At 41.7% G+C, this 13920-nt stretch overlaps 1 protein-coding gene across 1 annotated transcript in view; it reads left to right on the top strand.

Annotated features, from left to right (window-relative positions):
• Nucleotides 1-13920, top strand: part of RAB22A (RAB22A, member RAS oncogene family) — a 58998-nt gene that overhangs the window by 20010 nt on the left and 25068 nt on the right. The window lies entirely within an intron of this gene.

The following is a 13920-nucleotide window of genomic DNA, read 5'->3' as shown; positions in this document are numbered from 1 at the left end:
ATAGGTAGTCTTTACTGTAGTCAGGCTTTGATACACCACTCTGGGCACCATGGCGCCCTTCCACCCTCCATCCTCAAGAATACCTACCTGCTTGGCCTACCTACTAGCAACTTTTGTAGTAAGTAATTGTTCAGACCAGGAAGAAAGGAGGAAGAGCAAAAGTAGTTTTATTTTACACACCTATTAGCTTTACCATTGCTCTTCATTCCTTCCTGTAGAATTGAGTTTTCATCTGATGACATTTACCGACAGTCTATAGAATTTCTTTGAGCATTTCATGTATTCAGGGCTGGTGACAAGATTGCCTCAGTATTTGTTTATCTAGAGTAACGTCTGCATTGCATGCTCACTTTGGTTTTTGTTGCTGTTATTGTTGTTTTGTTTTGTTTTGTTTTGAGGCGGAGTCTTGCTCTGTCACCCAGGGTGGAGTGCAGTGGTACCATCTTGGCTCTCTGCAAGCTCCGCCTCCCAGATTCATGCCATTCTCCTGCCTCATCCTCCTGAGTAGCTGGGACTACAGGTGCCCGCCACCACGCCCAGCTAATTTTTTGTATTTTTAGTAGAAACGGAGTTTCACCGTGTTAGCCAGGATGGTCTCAATCTCCTGACCTTGTGAACCGCCCACCTTGGCCTCCCAAAGTGCTGGGATTGCAGGCGTGAGTCACCGTGCCCAACTGCATAGTCGCTTTTGAGGTATGTTTTTGCTAGATGTAGATTTCAGATACTTTTTCTTTCAGTACTTTCCTGTGTCATTCTGTTCTATCCTGGCCTTCATTGTTTCTGTTGAGTGGCCTGTCATCCTCCTTCACGTTGTTACCCTATATGTAATAATGCCTTTTCATTCTCCGGCTGCTCTTAAGACCTGTTCTTTATCTTTTGTTTTCAGTAATTTACTTTAATATGCTAAACGTGTAATATACTCTGGGTTCACTGAGTTTCTTAGATCTGAAATTTGATTATTTTTACAAAATTGGGGACACTTGCAGCCATATTGTTTTAAGTATCTGTTCTGCACCATTCTCTTGGTCCTCTTATGGGATTCCAATTGTATGTATGTTAAACTGCTAGATATTATACCACAGGCCATGGAGGCTCTGAGTTTGTGTTCTTTTCCCTACCCCCATCTTTTTTTCTCTATTCTTACGATCACATAATTTCTCTTGATCTGTCTTTATCTTCAGTTGATTTCCTCTACAGTGTCTCCAAAGCCGTTGGCCCTCTTTAGTCATGGGTTTCACATCCATGGGTTCCACCAACCACAGATTGAAAGTACCTGGGGGGGGAAAGGATGATTACATCTGTACTAAACATATACAGACTTTTTTTTCTTGTCATTATTCCCTAAATGATACAGTAAAGCCGCTATTTACATAGCATTTACGGTGTATTAGGTATTGTAAGTAATCTAGAGATTTCTTAAAGTATATGAGAGGATACATGCAGGTTATATGCAAATGCTATATCATTTTATGTAACAGTTGTGAGTATTTGCAAATTTTTTTCAGATGACTATTCTTTTCGGTATGTCTAATATATTTTCCCCCAGTATTTAGATACTGTCCTTAATTCTAGAATTTTCATGTGGTTCTTTAATATATTTTACATGCATAGTTCCCCCATTTGCTCACTCAATATGACTTTCTTTAAGTCAAGATTACATTTACAGTAGCTGTTTTTAACATCCGTATCTGCTCATTCCAGCATCTGGATCATCTCAGGATCTGTTTCATCTACTGTTTTTTTTTTTTTCTCTTGACCTTGGGTCACATTTTCTTTGGTTATCTAGTAGTTTTTTATTTTGTACTGGACACTGCAGAAGATATGCTGCAAAGATTTTAGATTTTCTTATCTTCCATTGAAGAGTGCTATTTTGTTTTAATGGTACGTTAAATTATGGGCTAATCATCATGAACTTGTGCAAGCTTCATCTTACACTTTGTTCAGATGGTTGTGTTGGGATGTTGCCTTATGGCAAATCCTTGTTCTTGGGACACTGTCTCTGCTTCTGAGAGATGGCCTACCTCATTATCATTCAAGGTGTCCAGTGAGCCTCTGGATTATCAGGATTTAAACTCCCAACTTTTCTCCCCTGCAGTTGGAAACAGCTAAAATTTCTGCTCAGCTCTTTTTTTGGTCTTCCAGCTGTTGCTGTCTATTAAACTCATTGGCATCTCCCCAGTTGCATGTGCAATTATAGAAGTCAGCTGTGGCTCTGAGAGGAGTCTGTGTATGGATTTGCAGCTCCTTCTCTTCTAGAACATCCCCTCTCTATTTCCAGCCACACTGGCAGCCCTGAACCTCATCCTCTGTCACTTCCAGCCAGCGCTGGTGGTTTGTCCTCACCTTGATTTTTTATCACTGTCTTCCTCTTACTACATTTCAGCCACATGGCCCTTCTTTTCAGACATTTGGTAGTCTCTCCCGACCCAAGGTGTCTGTGTATACCGTTTCCTATTTTTGAAATGTTCTCCACCCGCTAAATATTGGAATGGTTGGATCTTCTTAACTTTTAGGGTTCATCCATGTTTTTGCTATCATCCTATCTCAACTTGCCACTCCAGTCACTATCACCACACAGTGTTTTTTTATCTTCATAGTAAATATTGAAATCTATAATCATCTGTTTGTTTATTTATTGTCAGTTTCTGCCACTTGAATATAAGCTGTATGAGAAGAGGAACCTTGTCTGAAATAATCGCAGACAGCTGTATCCTCAGCCCACAATAGACAACTCAATAAAAAATTATTATTGAAGATTTTCATAATTGTATACATTTGTTGTCTCTATTTAACCAATCTCTTATTGACCATTGACTGTTCTCTTATCAGCTTTTACCCCCGTTATTCCATTGAAACACCATTGTTGTAGAGTTTGACTAAATATAAACCACAAATATAAGTTGCTTTTTATTGTATTTGTCCTCTAGAAGTTTTTGGCATTATCTTGACTTTTTTTTTTTTAATCCTTTTGTTTCCTGGGATATGATTCTGATTCTCCTTTCTACGTCTTGGGGCTTCCTCCTCCTTGTGTTTCTTGGCTTCAGTGTCCACCCCTAAAATGTCAAAACAGTGAGAATTTCTTGCATAGTCTGTATGTCTTCCTAGGTGATTGTATTCACGCTCATAGCTTTGATGGCTGCCGTTCTCCAATGACACCAGGTGACTGGTATTTAAACAGACATCTGGGACTCCACATACCTACCATTGAACTCCTCTTTCTACCTGGTCATCCCCAAGTACCTGGTTCTACCTTGCCATAAGGGAGCATTTAACAAGTCCTTCGTACAACCACTATAAAGAACAACTTGGCAAAAATTTTCAAATATGAGTAGTAATGATAATGATGGGCATATTATATCCTTTAAATGTAATAACTCAGTCCTTTAAGCAATCCACTGTGCTTTCCAACTCGTAAAAAGTCACAAGAGACCATCATTCTCACCCAAACAGCCAAAACAAACAAGATAAGTTTTTAAAAGCCCATTAGGCAGCTGAGCACACAAAGAAACCTAAATAAACTGAACTTCAGAAAGTGATAGACCATTCAGAAGAGAGCCATAGCTGCTCTTATCCTCTGTTGAAACAGAGGGACAGGGAAACTGCCACAGATGGGAACAGTTGGGCTCTCAACTGTGGAGACTTGAAGTGGGGCAGGTAAGCTCAGAGCAAACTCTCCGCAGGAATTTCTGCCTTTGCTGGGCATAGGGTGACAGCAGCCAAGTTGCAGAAATCCGTGGGTGGGGCTGCAAAGCAAAGGAATTTCTTAAAAATCTTGATCCAATTCACTGCCCCTCTCCTCTGCTGTGTCCAGTCATCTTATAAAATGTCCGTTTAAAGTCAGATAAGTAGAAAGTATCCAAACTGAAATGCAAAGAGAAGAGAAAGATTTTTTTAAGATATCCAAAATCTGTAAGGTGCCGTCAGCTTCACAATTGGCTTCTCTGAAAGAAAGGAGAAGGGGAAAGGAAAAAAATTCAAGAGATGAAAGTTAGGAACTTTCCACAGTTGATGGAAGTGATCAATGTATAAATCTGAGAATTTCTGCAAACTACCACAACTCCACAACCTGGGTATATCATAGTCAAACTGCTGACAACCAGAAATAAAGAACAGATCTTAAAAGCAATCAGAAGAGGGATAAAAACATGTTACATACAGGAGGACAGTGATAATAATTATCTCTGACTTTTCAGCACAAACAGTGGAGGTCAGAGTATAATGATACAGCATCTTTAACATAGTTAAAAAAGAAACAGGCAGGGTGTGGTGGCTCACACCTGTAATCCCAGCACTTTTGGAAGCCAAGGTGAGTGGATCACCTGAGGTCAGGAGTTCAAGACCCAGCCTGGCCAATATGGTGAAACCCTGTCTCTACTTAAAATACAAAAATTACCAGGACGTGGTGGTGGATACCTGTAATGCCAGCTACTTGGGAGGCTGACGCAGGAGAACCACTTAAACCCAAGAGGCGGAGGTTGCAGTGAGCCAAGATCATGCCATTGCACTCCAGCCTGTGTGACAGAGTGAGACTCCATCATGAATAAATAAATAAATAAATAAAACCTGTCATCTAATTCTGTATCCAGCAATAATTAATTAATTAAACCTGCCAACTAATCTGTATCCAGCGAAAACTTTCTTCAAAATTAAGGTGAAGACATTTTCAGACAAAAACTGAATTTGTCTACAGTAGGCCCATATCAAGAGATATTAACAGGAGCCTGGTTCATCCAGCTAAAAACACTATTGGCTTTAAATATATATGTAACAATTATATTATTTGTTTTACTAACATATGAAGAAGTTAAGTCTCAGGCAACGGGAGCACAGTGGATGGGAGGGGAATATGTGAAGATGTGGAATTCAGCTGGCAGAGTCTTAACGTTGTTCATGAAATAGTATAGTATCCTTTGGAAGTAGATTGAAATTTAAAGATGCGTACTGTAAGCTCTAGAGAAACTATTGAAAAAATAGACACATACAGAGAGGTATAGCTAAAAATCCAATACAAGAAATAAAATCGAGGGCCCAGCGCTGTGACTCACACCTGTAATCCCAGTGTTTTGGGAGGCCAAGTGAAGGGATGATTGTTTGAGGCCAGGCGTTCAAGACCAGCTTGGGCAGTGTAGCGAGACCCTGTCTCTACAAGAAAATGAAAAAATTTGCTGGGTTTTATGAGTCACACCTGTAGTCCTAGCTACTTAGGAGGCTGAGGCGGGAGGATCGCTTGAGCCCAGGAGTTCGAGGCTACTGTGAACCAGTATTGTGCAACTACACTTTAAAAAAAAAATTTTTTTGGCCAGGCGCAGTGGCTCACACCTGTAATCCCAGCACTTTCGGAGGCCGAGGCAGGTGGGTCACCTGAGGGCAGGAGTTTGAGACCACCCTGGGCAGCGTGGTGAAACGGCGTCTCTACTAAAAACACAAAAAACGTTAGCTGGGTATGGTGGCGGGTGCCTGTAATCCCAACTACTTGGGAGTCTGAGGCACGAGAATCGCTTGAACCTGGGAGATAGAGATTGCAGTAAGCAGAATTGGCACCACTGCACTGCAGCCTGGGCGACAAGAGTGAAACTCCATCTCAAAAAAAAAAAAACAAAATCCTTTTTTTTAAGAAGTAGAATACTGCCCTCAGTATTTGATCTATCCAAAGAAGAGCAGAGCAATACCAAAATGGGAAACATTAAACCTGCTCTATAAATTATTATATTGACTGTAAGTTTTTTTATTTTGAGCTTTTTTTCCTGTGTTTTAAATTATAGACTTCATGTTTTGCCTGGGATAGGGACAGGAGTTAACCAGAAATGGGCATGAGGAATCCATCTGGTCACTGGAGATGTCATGCATCTTATTCTGAGCAGTAGTTACACAAGATTTTTTATGGACTCCATGATATAAAAAATATGATGTCTGTGAATATAATGTCTGACAATTTTACTGTGTTTACCAACTTTATAATTTTTTTTTTTTTTTTTTTGGCCTTATTGTGTTGGCTAAACCCTGTAGTCCAATGTTAAATCGAAGTGTATGAGTAAACATCCATGCCCTGTTCTTAGGGAATAGCTAAAATTTAAAGAGTAACAACCAAATGTTGGCAAGAATATGAAATCACTAGAACTCCATAAATTTCTAATACAAGTATAAATGGTTTAACTACTTTGGAGGACTCTTTTTATCTTTACAAAAACACTTTTACAAAAATGTTTATAGTAGCCTTGTCCATTATAGCCAAAAACTTGAAACAACTTAAATCCCTCAACATAAGAATGGGCAAAGTGCAATATATTCACACAGTTGAATAGCATCCAGCAATAAAAAAGAATGAACTACCAAACACTGTAGATGAATTTCAAAACCACTGTTAAGTAAAAGAAGCTAGACACAATAGAGTACATATTTTATGATTCCATTTATTTGAAATCCAAGGACAATTAAGCCTGACCGCTGAAGTGGAAGTCAGAAACGTCTTGTGTGGGGTGGGGACACTCTTAATATGCTGTTATGCTGTCGCTTCATTCCCTTTGCCTCAGCAAGCAGTTCTGCTTCTAGGTCTTTGTCCTACAGATAAACTCACATCACTTCTAAACCGATTAAAAATTCTCCAAGGTTAACACTTGCAGCATTGTTGATGAGTGGGGGTCTGATTATATCCATTATGGTACAGGTACTCAATATAATAAAGGAAAAAAGCCATCTTCAGACAACTTGATATACTTAGATTGGATGATCTCCTAGGCATAGGATAGAGAAAAAAATCAAAGGTATGTGGTATGTATTGCCATCCGTGTTTAAAAATAAAAGAGGACACAGGGGAAACTGTATATGCATGTGCTTTATCTAACCCTAATGTGTTTCTGAAAGGAGGTCTAAGAAGCTGCTAAGATTGAATTTCCAGGGAGAGGAATTCAGTGGCTGGAAAGGAAGGTGGGAGATGTTTGGGTCTATCCTTGTTTTGTACATTTTGAATATTGAAACATATGAATGTATTACCTATTTAAAAAATTAAAGAATAGAGTTACAGTTTGGAAATAACTGAAATAGTTCATCACACACAGAGTTGCCTGAACTGACAGAAGCCTGCTACATAGACTTGCTGAGAACTCTCCCTTTCCCTCACCCCAGTGATACCTTGTGGATTTTGTGTGTTAAAGTTGTCCCTTTTGTCCCTTCCTGCCCATCCCATCTTTGTCCAGAATCATTTCCATGGGCCACTCAGCTTGCTTCCCCTCCTTGCTGTTTTCTTTGTTTGTGTCTTTGTTTTTGAGACAGAGTCTCGCTCTGTCACCCAAGCTGGAGTGCAGTGGTGCGATCTCAGCTCACTGCAACCTGGTCCTTCTGGAAGTTCTGAGGGGAGAATTCATTTCTGTACCTTTTTCAGCTTCTAGCAACTGCCTTGGCTTGTGGCCCCTTCTTTCATCTTCAAGGCCCATCATTCTGTTCTCCATTTCCATCTTCACATCACCTTCTCTTCTGGCTTCACTCCACCTGGTCCCACCTGGGTCCTCTTCCCATCACAAGATCCTTGATTTAATCACATTGGGCAGGTCTCATTTGGCATGTAAGGGAATCTGTTCACAGGTTCTGAGGTTAGGGTGCAGATCCTAGGATGTCATCACCATTCTCCTGCTCACACTCTGTCCATTCTTCACTTACCTCATAGGATAATTAGCTGGTAATTATCTATTCATCTGACCAGTATCCCCAGTGTAAGCCACTTGAGGGCTGTGACGGGCTCTTTCTATCTTGCCTGCCTGGTGCCCCTACCATGCTGCCATGTGGTAGAAGTCCTGGTGTTTGAAGGAGTGAATAGATGGCCCAGTACAAATAGCACTGTAGTTCAGAGCACGGACTGCCTGGCTGTGGATCCTAACTGCACCTCTCACCAGCCCTGTCTACTCTGTGTCCCATCTGCAAAATGGTGATGAAGAATCAAAACCAGCCTGGAGCCCACAGTAGAGGGGTTCAACTGGCTCACATATGAAATCATTAGAAGTGTGCCTAACAATCAAGTCAAGACAGTTTTGTCATTGTTGTTACTGATTTTGTTTTTCATGTGAAATGGTATATGTTATGTAAGTTATTATTGACAAGTTTAGGAAAGGATAGGCTTTTTGCTATTTAGTTATGTTTGTTTGTTTATTTTTATTTTATTTATTTTTTTTTTTTTTGAGATGGAGTCTCGCTCTGTCGCCCAGACTGGAGTGCAGTGGCGCTATCTCATCTCACTGCATCTTCCACGTCCCAGGTTCGAGTGATTCTCCTGCCTCAGCCTCCTGAGTAGCTGGGACTACAGGCGCCCGCCACAACACCCGGCTAATTTTTGTATTTTTAGTAGAGACGAGGTTTCACCACGTTGGTCAGACTGGTCTTGAACTCCTGACCTCAAGTGATCATCCTGCCTCAGCCTCTCAAAGTGCTGGGATTACAGGCATGAGCCACCACGCCCAACCTGTTTAAAGAAATCTTTTCCTTGATTTTAAATATTTTCCAAAAAGTTTTTAGACTGTATGATAAACAAGTAAAGATGATAAAGGATTTGCTTAGGATGACCGTGAACCTATGGAACAGTCCGTTGTGCGCCACTCTGCTTTAAGTGGGTGTCGACTGCTCGGGAGAGATTACTATGCAGAGTTAATCCTTAGATCTCATTAGCCTAAGAGATGGTGGAGATTCTAGGAAAGGTTAAAGGTGTGTGTGACTGTGGAATGCACGTAATATTTCACTGAATTTATGGATACACTTGAGACTTCCAGCTTTTTGAAGCCACTCTAATGTAAGCCAAATGTGCCCTTAAATTCAGCTAACCCTCACTGAGGACCCATCAAGTTCTTTGCACCATTCTAACAGAGATAACTTTGTGAAGGTCCCTTGATACCTCTGTTAGGAACTTCTGGATGTCATGTGCCTTTGGTCTTTTTATGTCTCAGTCTTGGTATTCAGTGGTGTTGCCATCAGTATACATAATTCAGAAATCCAAGGGTTGTTTGCATGAGATTTCTAGTTTGGGAAGTGAGAGTCCTTTGTTAATTGTAAAATGTGCTGGATTGGTCAAGCGTAGTGGCTCACGCCTGTATTCCCAGCACTTTGGGAGGCCGAGGCAGGTGGATGACGAGGTCAGGAGATCGAGACCATCCTGGCTAACACGGTGAAACCCCGTCTCTACCTAAAACTACAAAAAATTAGCCAGGTGTGGTGGCGGGCACCTGCAGTCCCAGCCACTGGAGAGGCTGAGGCAGGAGAATGGTGTGAACCCAGGAGGCGGAGCTTGCAGTGAGCTGAGATTGCGCCATTGCACTCCAGCCTGGGCGACAGAGCGAGACTCCGTCTCAAAAAACAAAAAAAAAGGTGCTGGATTGTTCATCCTCGGGAGGCACTATATGCCATTATGGGGATGACAGCATCCCATATGCCATGCAAAGAAAAGGCCTTGCAGTAAAGAGAGGTGCTGGAATGTGATGTCAGAGCACACCTGTGTTGCAGGAGAGCTAAACGAGTCTACTGCAGTTAAAGAAAAGAAATGTTTAAAATACCTCGCAGCAAGTTTTTCATTGAGAGCACGTACTCTGACCAAAGATCGTGACTGCTTGGTGTGCATGAAAGTCATCTTTTTAGAATGCCATGAAAAATGGAGAAGTATATGAAAGGCATTCTAGCTTTAGGAAATAATGCTAGTAGGGATTTTAGATTAAAGACATAATAAGATCTGCCTAGGCAGAGTGAAGAGAGACAGTTTAGTAGTGAAAAATCAGGTTATCAGACAAGTAAATGGCAGGCTGGAAAATAAAAATGTATCATTTGAATGGCAGGGAACCATTGTCAGTTTTTCAAAAAGCAAGATATTGAAATACCCTGCATCATTTAACTTGATCGTTAAAGGAGTGATCAAGTGATCCTAGAGTTCTAGTGACAATGGAAGGAAAAATTGTAGTAGTCCCACTCGAAGATTAGGGTCCAATTTATGAATTTATTTCGAGGATTGAGGTTTGAGTGTAAATTAAATATAAAATGAAGAACCAGACAGCTCTACTTCAAAACTGGATGCAAGTAACAAAGGACAAAGAATAGTTGCAGACTCGTTTCTGTTCTGTGGAAGGCAGACATAATATTCTGTGATTGAGATCTTGGAATTTGGGGTGATTTTTGGGGGTAGAGTGGAAATAAAGCCCTTTTTTCACCATGTTAGGTAGGAAGGGTGATGAAGTATCTAAATTGTGTAGTTAAACTAAATCAAGCAGATTTGGAAAGGTGCTGCTCTCAACAGATAAAGACCTGACCGTAGAAAGGAATCCATTGTTGAGTCCTGCAGTAGGCCTTCTACCTGGGGCTAGCCCAGAGCTCTGGAGGAGCCATAGGCAACCACCCCCTCCCGTCTCTCACCCTGGATCCAGGGGTTACCACTACGGAAAAGAATCCAATCCTAATGCTGAGGAGGAAGTGGTTCTTACAGATATGATAGGCCAAGATTTCCACCTCTCAGAAATCAACAGAGATGCATTGTGGAGTTGAGGGGAGAAAGGTTGGCCACTTGAGCTGTGACCTGGGGGTAGGAAAGAGCTCCTGATTCAAACGTGAGCGAGCAGTGAAGAGACACCCCCTCCCACCAAAAAGTGATACGATTTCTTTCTTAGCAGAATTCCAGAGCTCTGAGTGAGCGAGGGACATAGTGACTCTTTGCTCTAACTCCTGGATTTTGCTGGTCATCTGTGGGCTAGAAGGAGTTGGAGCTGGTGGCTTGGCAGGAGAAGGCAGGAAGGACATTGCTTGGGCATACTCAGCCCTGTGCTAGTTGAACCACTTCCCGCATACCCTAAAGGCCACATGCCTTGCTATGGTTGCAGAGCCCAAGTCTGCTCTAATCTCAGTGTTTTACCTGCATTTCAATAGTACTTCTCACTTCATGCTTCAGGAAGTGCTTGGCCAAGACACCCTATATCTGTTGGCATAATAGACAGCCACCTAGCATGTAGGCTACATGATCATTGTTTTGTTGGAGTTCTAGGATAGCAAGGAGATGGAGAGATGAGGAAGATACCCATATTACAGAGGAAGAGTTACAGTGAGGCCCCTCCGCTCAAAGAACTTAAAAATCTCATGGGTGCGTCAGACACTGAACAGGCAAACTTTAAAAAGAAGAAAACATAAATGGACTACTCAGATGCTGTGAAAGGTGCTCTAAAGACAAAGTGCAGTGGTGAGTTGGGTGGGAGGCTGCCTGGTCGGGTAGATGGCACAGGTGTCTATGGTCATTAACATTTAAGCTGAGACCCAAAGGGTGGGGAGCATCTGGCCAGGGGAGAGCCAGTGGGAAAGCATCCAAGGAAGAAAAGCAGTCAGTGGTCAATGGGAAGGTGGACGCAGTGACAATTGAAAACATTTGAGACTTGAGAAGACCAGTTTGATGACTGCAGTGGCCCATGCAGGATGTGCTGGGCCATGAACCAGGGCAGCATTGACACATGACGCAAAGAAAAGACATCTCTGACGCAGCGAAAGTCAGGAAAGTGAAACTCACAGCAAGTATGAGTGGAAATTCATCTGTTTTCTAGTTGGAAGTGTTGACTGGGGGAACTTGTTGAGAGTCTTGGGGCTTATAACCTGTTTTCTCTGAGAAGGCTAAAACAAGCTGTTGTCCTGAAGAGACAGGTAGCTGGAAGTGGTAGAGAGCTAGAAAGGTGGAGAGAGAATGTGGGATAATTGCTGTGTGGAATGGAAAAAGGCCTAAGAGGCATGCCCAGCAGACAAAGCATAGAATCTGCATGCCCGTCCACATAGTTTTGTAATTTTTCCTCCAGTGAGGCCACCACCCAACCTTTGGGTAGAGGAAGCAGGTGGAGAGGCTGTTAGAGCTTTTCTGGGTGGTTGAGACAAGACAGCCAAGGAGGCTAGAGAACTGGTGGTGTGGGCAAGTGATGCTGGTGATCAAAGCACAGGAAGCCAAGAGGCAGAGATTTAGACCCAAGAAGGGAGCTTGAGGTACATCAGGGTAGACAGGAAGGAGGCGTGGTGAAAGTGATGAGAGGGAGGAGTAGAAGGGTGGTCCAGGGTCAGACAGGGAGTTAGATTTAATCCTTCAGGGCACTTTCATTACATCATAGCTGCCATTTTGTCTTTTATCTGACTCAGTAATAAGTAATGTTTTCATTAAAGGGAAATGCTTGGCAGGTAGGTTAAACTTCGTTGAGTTCTGATCCTGTCATAATTATTGTGTATACCTTTCTCAGCTTTTTGTCTACTTGAGACATATTTCTTCTTTTGTCCTTTGAGCAGCCAAAATGGAAGTGTTGGATGTGTTGGCTCTGTTGGTAGGCTCCTGTTGGATGCCTGTTGTCACTCATAAATGTAACACCACAGCCATAATTGATGGAGAGTTGAGTTGCAAGCTTTTAGGACTAATTGCAAAGTCTAAACTAAAACATTTCCTGGCGCTGCCTTTAAATAATAATAACAATACCTTGTATAGATATAGTGCTTTACAATTTACAAAGCACTTCCACATCCATCATCTCATTTAATCTTCACAGTAAACAATGCTTTTTGAATGCTTAGATCTTTCCTAAGTGAGAAATCATGTTGCACATCCTGCTTTAATCATAGTGAGTCGCCAAAAGTTCTTGATACAATAACCATTTATGGAGTACCTTCTATGTACAAAGCACTTTACTAAGGATACCAAGGGGTAAATTTTCAGTAAATAAATATCCAGTAAGTAGTACCTATCAGCAAATATGATCTTGCCTCCTAATTTACCTTCCCTTCCTAGTCACAGTCACTATTTTGGAGGCTACTTGCTATGCCATAAATTTATATAAATATTGCCAGGAATTCATTGTATCAGAGTTGAGGTTTTAAAACTAAGTATTCTGATACTTGTCTAAGCTTATGATTCGTCAGAAAGCCATCTTGTCTATTTCAACTTGCACTTTTCTTGAAGATTATTACTTGAATCTCAAGAAAAATATTTCAAGGCCTCAGCATATCTGAGAATGCCAGCCATTGAGTTCAGTGTCCTCATTGGAGTGATTTGGGTACAACTTGGCAAAAAAAAAAAAAAAAAAAATTTGGCAAAAAAAAAAAAAAAAGGTATAACTTGGTACTTGGTTCCAAAAGGCTTATTATTCATTAAAACAGAAGACATGCCCATCTCTGGGCTCTATTGGCCAGACTGGGATGCTTTGAGGAGACAAAGGACTTCCTGGGAGGCTGCCCTCTGGGTGAGGGGGGAATGGAAGGTCATATTGGAGCTAGGCCCAATCCCAGGGCAAGAATCCTGAACCTGTGTCCTGGAGTCCCCCAAATGTCCAGGCGTGTCTTCTGGGACACCATGCCTCTTCAGAGGATACACAAACTTTGATGTCTTATTCAAGATCCTCCAAATGTAGAACCCCCAAAATAATAGGAACCCTGCCATCAAAGTCCCCTGGTCAGAGTAGCTCTATGAAAGTGAGCAGTGTGACCTGCAAACCATGATTCCTTCTCCCATCCGGGGCTGGATGAGGCCCCAAGGTCTGATGTTGAAATTCAGCTGAGAAACCTCTTTTGTTGATGAAACGCAGGTGGTCATGAGGGGTGCTGATGATGAATCAGGTCCCCTTGGTGCAGCCGTTACCTCCCCAGCCATCGTTGTGCTCCTTGTTTGACACCTTAGTGTTATTAATTCGCATGTGAACACTAGCTCTCACTCACCTATTTACATGAGCATGTGGTTTGGGAATTGGGGGAGGACAAAGCCAGGTCCTAAATTTTTTTTTTTTTAACTAGTGTATACATTCCTGGACATAGTTTTTTAGGAATATTTTCCCATGATAACATCTTTTTAAATAACAGGTTAGTGTTATTAATTCGCATGTGAACACTAGCTCTCACTCACCTATTTACATGAGCATGTGGTTTGGGAATTGGGGGAGGACAAAGCCAGGTCCT

The sequence above is a fragment of the Colobus angolensis genome, unplaced genomic scaffold (assembly GCF_000951035.1).
Source record: "Colobus angolensis palliatus isolate OR3802 unplaced genomic scaffold, Cang.pa_1.0 Scaffold156, whole genome shotgun sequence".
In the NCBI taxonomy this organism is placed as follows: Eukaryota; Metazoa; Chordata; class Mammalia; order Primates; family Cercopithecidae; genus Colobus; species Colobus angolensis.
The sequence above is the reverse complement of the archived record's forward strand: the minus strand, read 5'-3'. Positions and strand labels throughout refer to the sequence as shown.